Source organism: Nicotiana tabacum, chromosome 18 (assembly GCF_000715075.1).
Source record: "Nicotiana tabacum cultivar K326 chromosome 18, ASM71507v2, whole genome shotgun sequence".
Lineage (NCBI taxonomy): Eukaryota > Viridiplantae > Streptophyta > Magnoliopsida > Solanales > Solanaceae > Nicotiana > Nicotiana tabacum.
In genome coordinates this window covers 123,610,865-123,628,334 of record NC_134097.1, presented here as the reverse complement: position 1 = coordinate 123,628,334, position 17,470 = coordinate 123,610,865, and positions in this window count along the sequence as shown.

Sequence of the window (17,470 nt, the reverse complement as noted above, 5' to 3'; positions counted from 1 at the left end):
GACGCTGCATTTCATGCCTGCAGGTCTTCATTGACAGTTGGACAGACCCTCCCAGCAGATAAAGTCAAACAACAGCTTAGTTGCTAAGCTCCACTTCCTCGGAGTTGCTAGGTCTAGACCGTGGAGTCCATTGTATATATACATGTTTGATAGGTAGGTCGAGGCCCTATCCCGGCTATGGTACAGTTCAGTTATCTCTAGAGGCTTGTAGACAATCCTGTATAGTTTGTATATCAATAGATGTTCATGGCGGCCTCAACAGCCTCTACAGTTATATATATATATATATATGAGCTTTTCGGTATGTTTACCCCATAGATGAGAGAAATGTTATTTACAAATGATTCAGAATATGGCCTCATCGGCCTAAGATGAGGGTTACCCCTCCAGAGTCTACAGTTACAGAGTAGTATGCTCGGGCCGAGTACGACACCGGGTGCCGGCCAAGCCTCCCGAGGTTCGGGGCACTACAGAAAGAAAGATGGGAAGTATATCCTAAATTCCATGTAGCCTCTCGAAAATAGGTATGGACGTCATCATACCGATCCGCAAGACTCTACTAGATACTTGCTCATGACTTGTAGAACCTATGAACCTAGAGCTCTGATACCAATATGTCACGACCCAAAATCCACTAGTCGTGATGGCACCTAACCCAACTCGCTAGGTAAGCCAACTATACTATCTGATTCCAACAATATTCCATAAGATAGTTTAAATAAGATAATTATTAAAATCTTATACACTTTCAAAGACTGGTAGTACAAATCATGAGCTTCTAAGAATAGAATTTACAAAGTCGATATGAATTAAATACATCTTCTGTTTGAAAAGTACATAAACAAAGTTTTAAAATCTAAGGCCAGCATGAACAAGAGGCAGCTACAACAGGGACACATGCACATCTTCCAATATAACTCTCATCGAATACAGCAACGTCGACATTCGAGATCTGCACGCAATGTGCAGGAAGTGTAGTATGAGTACAACCGACATTATGTACTCAAAAGTAACAAACCTAACCTCAGGTTGAAAGTAGTGATGAGCTGGAACATAGGTCGGGTCCAACATCAATAACCAAATAGCAGTTCATAATAGTGTAAAGCAAATAAATAAAGAAATAGCTCAGAGATAAAGTGCTCAGCCTTTTCATAGCTTTCTGAAAACAGTTCTGCTTTTCAAGTACACTAATGAAAGCCCAAATCCATTACCGAAATCGTCAAAAATATGAGTAAGTTTGAAAATTTTAACTTTTCCCAAAAATCCTTTCAACAATAAATATGATGTTTCATTTTCTTTCCAGATAGCATGTGTGAATTACCTCTCTATGCCCACATATCAATGTGTGTAAAAAGTCATGAATGACGTGATACCGTACAGCATGAGGAAAATGCATCTCTATGCTTGTATGTCATGTGCATGTCAAATGCGATGCGACTTAGTAATAAAACCATATGCATACTCTCAGATTATCAATTCGCTCATTCCTCATAGTCACTAAGCCCTCACATTCACTCAGTCCTCCCAATCACTCGGCACTCGCACTCAGTAGGTACCTGCGCTCACTGGGGGTGTGCAGACTCCGGAGGGGCTCCTTCAGCCAAAGCGCTTTAACAAGCCAATCATGGAATTAACCAATGACACATGTTGCGGCGTGCAGCCCGATCCTATAAATATCCTCACAATCAGGCCCTTGGCCTTACTCAAGCATAAATTAATAAAACATGTTGCGGCATGCATCTCGATCCCATCAATATCCTCACAATCAGGCTCTCGGCCTCACTTAGTCATCAATCTCTCCAGTCTCTCGGGCTCTCAATGTCATGAAACTAGCCCGACAACAATGATATGATGTATCAATAAATAACAACTAAGACTGAGATATGATATGAATGCATGAATATGACTGAGTACGAAATATCAATAAAATCAATGAGGTGACAGCAAGAAATGACCACTATAGGTCATAAAAATATCAACATAAAGCCTAAACATGATATCTAGCATGATTTACAGCTCAATTAATTAATCACATGATGGAAACATAGATACCAAACAACTAGGGCCACTAAACAGTGTCAGGGAAACAACGGAGTCACAATTCACAGGGTGCACGCCCACACGCCCATCACCTAGCATGTGTGTCACCTCAATACCAATCACAAAACACATAATTTGGGGTTTCATACCCTCAACACTAAGTTTAGAAGAGTTACTTATCTTGAACAAGCCGATTCCAACACCGAGCAAGCCAAGTGATGCTTCAAAAATGCCATCTTGCGCGTTCTGATCTCCGAACAGCTCGAAACTAACCAAAAATAACTCAAATACATCAAACAATCCTAAAGGAACCAATCCCAATCGAAAATGTCGAATCTTTAATCAAAAGCCCAAAATGGCCAAAAAGCCCAACTCAGGCCCACATCTCAGAACCCGACAAAATTCACAAAATCCGATAACCCATTCAATTATGAGTCCAACCATACTAATTTCATCCAATTCCGACTCTGAATTAATGTTCAAAACTTATAAATTTACTTTATAAAATTTTAGGCAAAACCCCCCAAATTTCACTTCGAAATCATCAATCAAACCTCAAAAACGAAGACTGATTCATGAAATATAACTAAAACCGAGTAGAGAACACTTAACCCAATCCATATGGTAAAAATCGCCTCCAAAATTGCCCAAATCTGAGCTCCCCAACCCAAAATATGACCAAATGAACAAACCCTTGTTTTATATGTTTTTCTACCAGCTATTTTGTCTCGCTTCTCATGACAAACGATCCCAAAACTTGCTTTTGATGCCTCCAATGGATTCCTTGTGAGATTTTAGTCAAGTTAGGCTCCTGAATAACTCCATTTGACTTTATATTGAAGGATATATGTTGGTTTCAATATTTGGAAATAGTGCAGATTTTTAAATACGAACTCAGTTGCAATTTCGTAATTAATCTGAAAAATCTGGTAACCCATTTCTTAGTAAAATGAACATAAAGTCATCGTATGATGTCCAAATTCGACGACTCTTTTAGCTATGGCTCCATAACTACGATACAAATCTAATGCTTCAATAAAAATAGGAATCGAAACTCATTGGCTTAATGTAGTACCATTTATGCTTGAAGAAACGACGTCGAAACATCAAAAGAAGCGCAACACAATCCAAACCTATCTGAAACTCACCCGATCCCCTCTGAACCTTGTTCAAACATACCAATAAGTCCCATATCATAACACAGACCTACTCGAGGCCTCAGAACACAAATAACAACATCGAAACGATGAATCATACCTCAATTCAAAATCAATGAACTTGAAACTTCAAACTTCCACAACCGATGCCGAAACCTACCAAATCACGTCCGATTGACCTCAAATTTTACACAGATGTCACATTTGATATTACGGACCTGCTCTAACTTCCGAAATCAAAATCCAACCACGATATCAAACAGTCCACTCCCGATCAAGCTTTCCAAACTTCCAACTTTTGCCATTTCAAGCCAAATTCTATTACGGACCTCCAAATCACAATTTGGACGCGTTCCTAAGTCCAAAATCACCCAACGGAGCCAACGGAACCATCAGAAATCCAATCCGAGGTCAAATACTAAAAGTCCACACTTGGTCAAACCTTTCAAATATAAAACTTCTAATTGAGAATCATTCTTCCAAATCAATTCCGAATAGCCTAAAAACCAAAACGATGATTCACATAAGTGATAATACTTCATACGGAGCTACTCATGCCCTCAAACAACCGAGCAAAGTGTAAATGCTCAAAACGACCGGTCGGGTCGTTACATCCTCCCCCACTAAAACATATGTTCGCCTTAAAACGTGTCCAGAGTTGTTCCAAAAGCCATCAAATCGCACAGTGTAACCTTACCATGCACATACCCGGGGGTGATCCCATATCAACCTATCCCATATAGGTCTTATAACACAACATAACTGAAATTTCTTAATCCAACCTAGTCATAAGCCTTAGAATCCAACTTCTACATCCGAAATTTTCTATAAGATCAGAATCTCGCATCTACACATTCTATAAGTCTGAACAAGCTGAATCAAACCATAGTCATAACCCAAGATGAAATCACATGATATACCACATAACTCAAACACTCATAGCGGTAATTTCTAATCACAACAGCTGCTCAAAACAACCCAATGCCGGTAATAAACCTTTTATCAGACAAAGGCTCATTCTAACACCTTCATATACTGCTAACGATGAAAGAAACACGTAGAAACTCATAATTATTAGCCAGATCAATGAGTCATGGAGCTCCTTCTCCTTCAACAGGAATTATAGCAAATTTCCAAGCCGGCTTTCAATATTATCCTTTCAACCATGTTGTAATCAAATCCAATAGTATCCATTCCAAGTCTAATGACCTCATCTCATCCTACACGACAACTTTAGTGGCATGGCACCTCAGTAAAAATCTAAAGCCAAAACTCGTGCAATCCGTGCACTCATAAGCAACATTCCAAATGTACTCAATCCTGAAAATGCCTCAAACGAGAGGACTGTCCCGCCAGCTCAACAAGTACTATCACAACGTCATGCTAAGAGCCTAGCACACATCGTAGAACCAAAACACGTGAATCCAACACAAAAGATCATATCTCAACATAACTTCGCTGCAATGCATGACCCCATCTGAACGCTGGTCCATATTATATACCTCGAGCCACCTTGCTCAAAACCAATAACAGGAAAAATTCGACATCAAGTACCCAAAGTTTATTACCATAACCACGAAGAGCAAATAACACAATACCACAATCCAGAAAGAACATATCCAACGAGCAAACAATCATGCAATACCCCAAATACTCATCTCGCACAAATTTCGCTATAAAACTCAAATAGTACCACACCATATGTGCGTATAACCAATGAATAACAACTCCTCGTAGCATAGAAGGGTAACTCACAGATCATTTTAGAAGACGGATAGGCTCAACAACAACTGAATGGCACATCCTTCAACAATAGCAGTTAGGAATCAACAAATCCGACTCAGTGCAGAATACACATCCATATTGGGCCTACCAAGGAAACCCAAATCAACTTTAGTCACCCACAATAGATAAAGAACCCTCTGAAAGTCTACAATAGCTGAATCACAACACATACTATCTTCTGACTAACCTTGGCTACGTTTCACAGTCCATAACCACAAAACAATCTACTCATGAGAACTCCCAGTCTCCAAATTCATAGAACACATGAATCACCATATTTGATCTCAACTCCTTCGCTTGTATGCCTAACACTTCTCGAATACGCGATCATCCCACAAGGAATACTTCTATAATTCTTCAGTGCCACAAAGAATAATTTGAACATCAGCAGTCGATCAACTAGGAGAGCATCGCAATACCAATGAAGTATCCATAAATCAAAACACATCGCCCCTTCTGAAATGTATACTCTCATAAGGCCATACCAATAGTAATGTCATTTATCTAGTCATCTGAAACAGCCCATGCTGCGTAAGGACTCATGACCTTCCTTTCAAAACTGAATCGTGACCTTGCACATGCCAATCTCGATCCTACACCACACACCGCATATACTATGCCATCCTATGATAAATACGAGAACTTTATAATCCACTCCGAGTCACAAGCAACTGCATACTTAATTAGCCAAGAACTTTCCATTTGATCCCATCCAGGAGAAAATCACTATAAATCGCATGCTCCCTACGCCAGTAGGAAATATACATCTCTAACTATGGTAGAACCATCAAGAACTCTCTGAATCCCATTTGCATAAAGCCAAACCGTCAAGACTGAATCCCTCTAACTCAACCAAGCAACGCAGGTTGTCGAAACCCAAGAGTATCGCCATAAAACACTTGTAGAAACTCACTACATCATAAGGACCAAAAGAGCTAATCGCATCTGTTACCATGCTGATACAACCCGTTACCAAACTGTCCTAACTTTCTGAGTTCCTTCCGAATTGCCTTCAAATTGATACGTCTCCTCGCTATAATACCACAATCCTCAACCAAGATTCACCACACAAAACCCAAGCATAAAACCACACTGCCCTAAGGCTCATAAGCGGTTGAATGCTCTCTTAAGCACCCCACAAGTACCACAACCAAGATACTCACTCTGAAGAGTCCTTCTGTGTGTTTAAAGTTGTTCATTTTACCTTCCTGATACTGAAATGTGGAATCCACAATGATATAGAAATACTGTGAGTCTCAACACAATCCAAAGTAACCCTCCAATTCTTGCCATGTACACATTCGCAAAATTCTCAATTGCCATATTTAGATCTTGCATCCATTAGAACCATTCTTGAGAGTCTTCCACTCTACTCAGATTTCAATTAAAGTGATCAAACGAACCGAACGACTTGTTCCTTGTTAGCACAATAACACCCAAGGAGGTAATCCACTCTTCTAAGCAACCGAGTAAATCTCTACTCTATGCATGCTGCTTTACAAATAATAACTCAAACATCTATATCTAATATTTCTCATATACACATAAAGCATAATAGAACCCTTATCTAAAATTTCATTTACTCGAATCACTCCCAATCTCGACCTCTACAAGCCATAACTAATTCACCAGTATACCTCAAACTGAAACCAATACAACACATAACCGTGCAATTAACCCATCGATAGTAGACTCCCTCATTTGGCTCAAAGCCAAGGAATAAAGCATGCAATAACTTACAATAGCCACCCCCATACTGGCATAACACTACAATAGGATTCAATTAAATCCTTCCTAAGATCATGTAACACAAACCATATAATACCTCAAATCATTTGCAAATCTCGTATTCATCCTCGTAACAATCAAGCCAACTTTCACAAGAGATCCAAACTCAAATTGCACTACATATAATTCACTGGTAAAAAGAGAACTTTCAACAAAACAATATAGGGATCACACAACCTCAAGACATCCCGCAGGAGATAACTCACCTGCTTAGCCTCAAACTGACATCTTTCTATACCCTTCCACAGTCATAACTATTACGCAACCACTTAATCTTCCTGAGTCTGAACTTATATCACGATATGAAAATCTACTCTACTCCTCAACTAAACAATATGAAAAGAATCCTTCAACACACACATAACTCGAGACTATAAATCAAATCAATATGGAAATCTAGTACCAAATAGTTCTTTCTACACTTCAAGAAAACTCTTCTCGTCACATTCAAATCATATGAACACATCTCACAGTCACATCATACTCATCACGTAGCCATCCAACCACAAATTCCACTAATAGGGACACTTTCGGACATATAAATCCAAAAGCACATGCTCATACAATCAACACCTCAATGCTCAAGCTACAGCCAAAACCCGGCCTCAGGTCCTCTAGACTGACCCATCATCAACACACAGAAATCACATCTCGCACCTCATCCAAGGAATCACAAGTCGTTGACGCACAACTGATACTGAGCGCTCAAGTGTGCATACAAATACATGGAAGGAATTCAAAGGATTACGCTTCAAGTTGAATCAATGTCACATGATAAGGAAAGAAAGATGGAAAGTATATCCTAATGCCATATAGCCTCTCAAAGATAGGTATGGACGTTATCATATCGATCCGCAAGACTCTACTAGACACTTGCTCATGACTTGTAGAACCTATGAACCTAGAGCTCTGATACTAATCTATCACGACCCAGAAATCCACTAGTCGTGATGGCACCTAACTCAACCCACTAGGTAAGCCAACTATACTATCCAATTCCAACAATATTCCATAAGACAGTTTAAATAAGAGAATTATCTAAATCTTATGTATTTCCCAAGGACTGGTAGTACAAATCATGAGCTTCTAAGAATATAATTTATAAAGCCGATATGAATTAAATACATCTTCTGTTTGAAAAGTACATAAACTGAGTTTTGAAATCAAAGGCTACCATGAACAAGAGACAGCTACAATAGGGACGCAGACACATCTTCTGATCCAACTCTCATCGAACAGAGCAACGTCGGCATCCGAGATCGGCACACAATGTGCAAAAAGTGTAGTATGAGTAAACCGACTCCATATACTCAAAAAGTAACTAACCTAAACTTAGGTTGAAAGTAGTGATGAGATGAAACACAGGTCGGGTCCATCATCAATAACCAAATAGCAGTTCATAATAGTGTAAAGAAAATAAATGAAGATAGCTCAAAGATAAAGTGCTCAGCCTTTTCATAGCTTTCCGAAAACAGTTTTGCTTTTCAAGTATACCAATGAAAGCCCAAATCTTTTACCGAAATCATCAAGAAAATGAGTAACTTTGAAAATTGTAACTTATCCCAAAAATCCTTTCAACAGTAAATATGATGTTTCATTTTATTTTCAGATAGCATGTGTGAATTACCTCTTTATGCCCGCATATCAATGTGTGTAGAAAGTCATGAATGACGTGATAACGTACAGCATAACAAAATTGCATCTCTATGCTTGTATGTCATGCGCATGTCAAATGAGATGTGACTTAGTAATAAAACCATATGCATACTCTCAGAGTATCAATACACTCATTCCTCATAGTCACTAAGTCCTCACAGTCACTCAGACCTCACAGTCACTCAGTCTTCCCAATCACTTGTCACTCAACACTCGCACTCAGTAGGTACCTGCGCTCACTGGGAGTGTGCAGACTCCGGAGACCTAGAAGTCCCTCTCCATTCTCCCCTTTAGCTTTAGACTTCCTAAACGTACTTGCTTTTGATTAGACATTCTTGAGTTAGAACACTATGTAGTTTTCTATAGCTTGTGATTTCATGAGATCCGGGTTTTGGGAGTTTGATTCAGTATTAAGAGTATGTATTGTATATACAGAGCGACACTTTTAAACTCTTTTATTATGTTTTTACTCGTAACTTGCCAGTTTTGTATTTAATTCCCTTTTTTTGCAATTTGTTAAGCTTACCTAGTCGTAGAGACTAGGTGCCGTCACGACAGTTCACGGAGGGAGAACTTGGGTCGTGACACCTTTGAGTCTAGCTAGAATTTTGTTTTTTCTGAAGATTTCTCCAAACTGCCTATTTTTCCAATCCCTAATATTAGTAAGGAATTTATTAGATCCTTGAGTGTAATTAGAATCCTTCCAGCTATCCTTTACGAGATTGATGAAATCAGGATGCCTACACCAATATGTTTCTAGTCTAAAAGACTTTTGCAAAGAGCAATTTTTCTTGAGTATAATTTCTATTAAAAGAGGATTATTGTCTGAGTGGGTTTTGGGGAGGTGAGTTACAGTGGCCTTAGGAAAAAGGGTGATCCATTCCTCATTTGCAAAATCTAGGTCTATTAGATTGCAACAATCCCGTATTATTTTTGAACGTTTATTATTAATAGCTTTGCCTCTTAATTTTTTATTTGCACTTAGAACATTATTAAAGTCACCTCCCACAAGCCATGGACCTTTTTATGAATCATGCAAATCTATGAGATTGCTCCATATTTTATTTCTAAGATTTAACCGTAATAACGTAGATAGAAGTAAATAGCCAAGATTTGTGTGTAGAAATTACCTCAATTGTAGCACTTATTTCTTGACTCCTATGAACAAAGCTATGAACATTAACCATTGTATGATCCCACAGGATCACCATTCCTCCTGATTGGCCTTCCGCTGGGATTTCAATCATATCTAAGAAGCCAAAGGGGTTAAGTAGTGGAAGATGGCTATCCATCTTGGTCTTAAGAAGAGTGACCATGCTGGGATGGTGAGTGTCAACCAAGTCTTTGAAGTTTAACCTAAAGTTTTCATTATTTCCTCCATAGATGTTTCATATTATGAAAGTGGTTGATTTATTCATGTTAAATGTTTAGTTGTGTAGGTCCCCATTCTCCCTCACCCTTAGTTCATGTATCAGGTTCCTCCTCTGAAAAGGTACCAGAATCATTGCATGTTGTCCAACCGTTGGGTCCACTGGAGGCCTTATGTCCATTGTGCACTTGTAAAGTGCCATTGGACAGTAGAGAATCTGTCTCTGCTCTTGCATCTCCATGAATAGAAAGACTTTTACTTCGTCGAGATTTGAATCCTCGACTGGGTTTTGTGGTATTAAGTTGACATGATCCACCTCTTCCTCCATTATGTATTCCATTTGATCTTGATTTTGGTGCATTGGAGGTTGTGGTGGCCTTGGAAGTGCATGTTCTGTGTGTTGTGAGCATTTGAAGTTTGTGGATGGTCTGCCTGAGCATTCCAAGGGGGTGAAGATTGGGTTGATGTTCGTTACAATCTCCAGAGTGAAGAAGAGGTCATTCCATCATTGGAGTTGTGTTCTGGATAGGGACAAAGTGTGGTGGAAGATTCCATTCCCCCCTCATAGTTTGAGTGAAGTTGGCAGCCATGTTTGGAGCAATTGGGTGTAGAACATTGTTTAGCCAAACTTGGTTCATATAATTGTCCATTGCTAATCAAACCCCTTCCGAAATAAGTTGTGCTAGGTAGTGTGTGTTTTGTAGAATAATTATTGTTTCCCTCCCCTCTAACATGATATTGAACGAGATAGCATGACCCATCGGCCCCAACTCCACCCATGATAGAGGTTGAGATTTTGTGGTAATGGAGCGATTAGAATCCTTGGATGATTCAAAATCTCATTTGGTGGGAGTGGAGGGTTTGCCATGTTTTATGTATGGTTGAGTCTTTGTGTCACGACCCCAAACCCGGACCTGGTCGTGATGGTGCCTCTCGTGAAGACAAGGTTAGCCGACACATTTCTAATCTAGTTTTAAGTAATTTAACAATAGGCATTTAGTCTTAAAAATGCTATAAATCCAAAAGTAAGCAGTGACAATACAAACAATTCGCGGAATACAACCCAACATATCCCGATACCGGGGTGTCACTAGTCATGAGCATCTAAAAATCCGGAATAAGACAAGAAAGTCTACAGAGTTCAATACAAATCTAAAACAAAGAGAAATAAGATAAGGGAAGAAGCTCTGGGTTGCGAACGCCGACAGCTACCTAGAAAATCTTCGAATCCGCCCGAGATGGAAAGATCAACACTCGCTAGCGGGATCAGCAACGCCTGAATCTGCACATGGGATGCATGGAGTAAAGTGAGTACTCCAACTCAGTGAGTAATAATCATAAATAAACGACTGAGAGATATGAAAACATGTAAGACACATTACAGGCTATAATGAAGCAGTAAAACTAGTAGAAACAGTAAAGCAGTGATAATGTGTAAAGTCATTTTTAATTCAGTTCAAACTTCATGAAATGTCTTTTTAACAATTAAGTAGGTAAATGACAGACAAATAAGACAGATAAGCACATAAAGAATTGTCCTTCGGGCACAATGTCAACAATACTAGCCCCTCGGGCTATCTATCACATCACAATGGGTACCCGTGCTCACTGGGAGTGTGCAGACTCCTGGAGGGGCCCCTTACAGCCCAAACACAACATCAAGCCATCTCGTGGCATCATCACTAGGCCCTTGGACTCATATCAACAAGCCATCTCGTGACATATAAATCTCAGGCCCTCGGCCTCATAATCATAATCAGGTGTTTCCTCACAATATAGGCCTTCGGCCTTGCTCAGTTAGAATCTCACAGCCACTCGGGCAGCATTAAAACATAGTGCTCAGCCCAAAATATCATTTAAAATATCATTTAAGTGTTAAAGCAGAATAAACATGGCTGAGTTATGAAAATAGTAGAATATAGCAAGACTGAGTTCAAGTATAAAGTCAAACAGTGAGGAAATATCAATAAGAATCCCCTAAGGGTTCAAATAGTTGGCACGAGGTCCAAATATGGCATTCAGCCCAAAGCATGATGATAGCAAATAAGTTTCAGTCAAATACGCGGTAAAATAGTCATTCGGGACGGACTAAGTCATAATCCCCAACAGTGCACGACCCTACACTCGTCATCAAGCGTGTGCGTCACCTCAACATAGCACAACGATGTGCAAAGCCGGGGTTTCATACCCTAGAACATCATTTACAATCATTACTCACCTCAATCTGGTTAAATTTCTAGCCCGTGATGCCTTTGTCCCTCTTATCGGCCTCCACTCGCGTCGAATCTATCCAAAAATCAAAATCATAGCATCAAAATATGCTAAGGGAACGAAGCCCAAGCGAAAATAATCAATATACAACACAAATCCTGAAATTACCAAAACCCGACCCCCGGGCCCATGTCTCGGAATTCGATAAAATTCACATCACTAGATTCCTCATCTCCCCACGAGTTCATACATATCAAAAGTACCAAAATCCGACCACAAATGGTCCCTCAAATCCTTAAGTCCAAGTATCTAATGCCAAGCCCTAGTTTCCCCAATTTTAACCCTTAAATTCCATTAATTATAGCTCTAATCCGTGAAATAATACCATAGGAACGAGTTTTAGGTCCAAAATCCTTACCTTAATGAAGTTGCCTTGAAACCCTTCTTCAAAATCATCCAAAAAGCTCCAAAGCCAACTTAAAAATGGTGGAATAGCTCAAAAACCGTGAAGGACACAATTTATATGTTCTGGCCCAGGCATTTTCGCATCTGCGGTCAAGACCACCGCATCTGCGGTCCTCACTTAACTCCTATTTTTTGCATCTGCAATACACAAGCCACACATGCGCCATCGCAGGTGTGGTTCACCAACCGCTTCTGCGGTCACAGCCTCTCAGCCACTTTCCGCTTCTGCGACCTCCCTTCTCGCATCTGCGGCATCGCACCTGGGGTCCCCAATCCGCAGATGCAGAAATACCAGAAGCAGAAAATCTGCAACTCACCAAAATTCCAAACTTATCCGTCAACCACCCGAAATCACCCCAAGGCCCCCGGGACCTCAACCAAAAGTACAAACATATCCCATAACCTTATTCAAACTTATACCAATCTTCAAAATACCTCAAACAACATCGAGTCAACCAAAACTTATCGGATTCAAGCCTAAGTTTCCAAATTCTTCTGGATTACGCTTTTGATCAAACACCCAACCAAACCACGTCTGAATGACCTGAAATTTTGCACACACATCCCAAATGACACAACGGAACTACTGCAACTCCCAGAATTCCATTTCGACCCCTATATCTAAATCTCACCTATCAACCGGAAAACGCCAAAAATCCATTTTCGCCAATTCAAGACTAAATCTACTCCAGACCTCCAAAACTCATTCTGATCATGCTCCTAAGTCCCAAATCACCTCAGAAGCTATCCAAACCCTCGGAACTCACATTCGATCTCTCTAACATATAAGTCAACATCTGGTTGACTTTTTCCAACTTAAGCTTCCTTAAAAGAGACTAAGTGTCTCAAACCTTACCAAATCCTTTTCGAACCTGAGCCAACCAACCCGATCACATCAAGAACCGATAGACAAAGCAATAAGAAGCAAAAATGGGGGAAATGGAGAGGTGACTCATGAGACAACTGGCCGAGTCGTCACATCCTCCCCAACTTAAACAAACGTTTGTCCTCGAACGAGTCAAGAAACATACCTGAAGCCTCAAACAGGTGAGGATATCTGCTCTGCATCTCCCGCTCGATCTCCCAGGTAGCCTCCTCCATGGACCAACCTCTCCACTGCACTTTTACCGAAGCTATATCCTTTGACCTCAACTTTCGAACCTAACGCTCCAAAATAGTTGCTGGCTCCACATCATAAGTCAAATCACCATCCAACTGAACCGTGCTGAAATCCAGAACATGAGACGAATCGCCAATATACTTCCGAAGCATAGAAACATGAAATGCTGGATGCACACTCGACAAGCTGGGTGGCAAAGCAAGCTCATAAGACACCTCCCCAATCTTTCGAAGCACCTCAAAAGGCCCAATGAACCGAGAGCTCAATTTACCTTTCATCCCAAATCTCATGACACCCTTCATGGGCGAAACCTTCAACAGAACCTTCTCACCAACCATGTAGGACACATCTCGAACCTTCCTGTCAGCATAACTCTTCTGTCTCGCCTGCGCGGTACGAAGCCTCTCCTGAATCACCTTCACCTTTTCTAAAGCATTCTGCACCAAGTCTGTCCCCAATAGTCTAGCCTCACCCGGCTTGAACTAACCAACTGGATATCTACACCATCTCCCATACAAAGCCTCATATGGGGCCATCTGAATACTCTACTGGTAGTTGTTGTTATAAGAAAACTTTACAAGCGGTAGAAACTGATCCCACGACCCTCTGAAATCAATGACACAAGCACGCAACATGTCCTTCAATATCTGAATAGTGCGCTCGGACTACCCGTCCGTCTGAGGGTGAAAAGTTATGCTCAACTCAATCTGAGTACCCAACTCTCGCTGCACAGACCTCTAAAATTGCGAAGTAAACTGAGTGCCCCTATCTAAAATGATGGAAACGGGGACACCATACAAACGAACAATCTCCCGGATATAGATTTCTGCCAACCACTATGAAGAATAGGTAGTACACACATGAATGAAGTGCGCGAACATGGTCAGTCGATCCACAATCACCCAAATAGCATCGAACTTCTTCAAAGTCCGTGGAAGTCCAACTACAAAGTCCATAGTGATCCGCTCCCACTTCCACTGAAGCAAACCACCCGGTCTCTGATGCTCATATTTCACCTGCTGACAATTGAGAAACCGAGCTAAAAATCCCACAATGTTTTTCTTCCTTCTTATCCACCAATAATGCTACCTCAAATCCTAATACATCTTCGCGGCACCCGGATGAATGGAATACCGCGAGCTATGGGCCTCCTCCCGAATCAACTCCCCAAGCCCATCCACATTGGGCACATATATCCGGCCCTACATCCTCAACACCCAATCATCACCAATGGTCACATCTTTGGCATCATCATGCTGAACTCTATACTTAAGGACAAGTAAATGCGGATCATCATATTGGCGCTCTCTGATGTAATCATATAAGGAAGACCGAGAAACCACACAAGTCAATACCCGACTAGGATCCGAAATATCTAACCTCACGAACCGATTGGCCAAGGCCTAAACATCAACTACAAGAGGTCTCTCCCCAACTTGAATATATGCCAAACTCTCCATACTCACCGCCTTTCGGCTCAAAGCATCGACCACCACATTGGCCTTTCCTGAATGGTACAATATAGTAATATTATAATCCTTTAGCAATTCCAACCATCTCCGCTGCCTCAAATTAAGATCCTTCTACTTGAACAAGTGCTGGAGACTATGATGATCAGTAAACACCTCACAAGACACACCATACAAGTAATGTCTCCAAATCTTCAACGCGTGAACTATGGCAGCCAACTCCAAATCATGAACGGGGTAGTTCTTCTCATGGGGCTTCAACTGACAAGAAACATAAGCAATAACTCTACCCTCCTACATCAATAAATAACCAATACCAATCTTGAAGCATCACAATACACGGTATATAAACCTGAAGCTGATGGCATAGCTAACACTAGAGTTGTGGTCAAAGCTGTCTTGAGCTTATGAAAGCTCTCCTCACACTCGTCCGACCATACAAATGAAGCACCCTTTTGAGTCAACTTGGTCAAGGGTGATGCGATGGATGAAAATCCCTGAACAAACCGGCAATAATAACCTGCCAAACCAAGAAAGCAGCGAATCTCTGTGGCTGAGGACGATCTGGGCCAACTTTGAATCGCCTCTATCTTCTTCGGATCAACCTGAATACCCTCGCTGGACAACAAGTGCCCCAAGAAAGCCACTAAACTGAGTCAAAACTCACACTTGGAGAAGTTTGCATAAACCTTCTCCTCCCTCAATCTCTGCAACACAACTCTCAAATGTTCCGCGTGCTCCTCCTAACTACGTGAATACATCAGAATATCATCATTGAAGACTATGACAAACGAGTCGAGATAAGGCTGGAACATGTTGTTCATCAAATGCATGAACACTGCTGGGGCATTGGTCAACCCAAAAGACATCACCAAGAACTCATAATGACCATATCGGGTCCTGAAAGCTGCCCTAAGAATATCTGAGTCCCTGATCTTCAACTGGTGATAACCAGAACGAAGATCAATCTTGGAGAACACTCTCGCTCTCTGAAGTTGGTCGAATAAATCATCAATGCGAGGCAAAGGATACTTGTTCTTAATTGTTACCTTGTTCAATTGCTTATAATCAATGCACATCCTCATAGTGCCATCCTTCTTCTTCACAAATAGAACCGGCGCAACCCAATATGATACACTAGGCCGAATGAACCCCTTATCAAGGAGTTCCTAAAGCTGCTCCTTTAACTCCTTCAACTCCGCTGGTGCCATACGATACGGCAGAATAAAGATGGGCTGAGTGTCCGGCACCAGGTCAATACCAAAATCAATATCCCTGTCTGGTGGCACGTCCGGCAGGTCTGCAGGAAACACATCGGGAAAATCCCTCACAATTGGAATAGAATCAATACTAGGAGTCTCTACACCGACATCCCTCACAAAGTCTAGATACGAGAGACACCCCTTCCCAACCATATGCTGGGCTTTCAAGAATGAGATTACCCTACTGGGAACATAATCAGACAAACCTCGCCACTCAATCCGTGGCATACCCGGTATAGCCAATGTGACTGTCTTGGCATGACAATACAGAATAGCACGGCACGGAGATAGCCAACCATGCCCAAGATAAAATCAAAATCCACCATACACAATAATAAAAGATCCACTCGGTCTCCAGACCCCCAATAGTCACCACACATGACTGGTACACACAGTCTACAATAATAGTATCGCCCACCAGGGTAGATACATGAACAGGTGAAGCAAAAGACTTATGGGGCGTACCTAAATAACGAGCAAAGTATGATGACACATAGGAAAAGGTGGAACCGGGATCAAATAATACAGAGGCATCTCTGTGGCAGACTGAAACAATACCTGTAATGACAGCATCGGAAGCAATAACATCAGGTCTAGCTGGAAGTGCATAGAAATGGGCCTGACTGCCACTTAATCGACCTTCCCCTCTGGGACGGCCTCTAGCTGACTGACCTCCACCCCTAGCTCAGTGGGTGGGTGATGATAAAGTAACTGGCGGTGAAGCCGATGACTAACCCATCTGCTGAGATGGACCCGTAAGATGACGAGGACACTGCCTCCACATATGGCACATCTCTCCACACTCATAACAACTCCCAGGTGCTGGAGAAGGGGACTGAAGGTAACCCCTCGCATCAGAGTGACTAGCAAATGCACCTGGCATGGAAGAGCCCTAAACTGATGGAGCACGGGATGAACTCTAAGCTGGAAGGGTGCTAAGTGATGACTGGCCCTGATGAGAACTATGAGAACCATGACCCGATGACGCCCCATGATAACCTGGGCGAGCTGGCTGAGCATGCCTGAATGGACAACCTCTGCTGTGCTGAAACTGACCTCTCAAAGGAGCACCACTATAACTACCAGATCCTCAAGGCTTCTTGGCCTCCCTCTCCTCTCGGTCCTGGAGACGAATAGAATCAATCTCC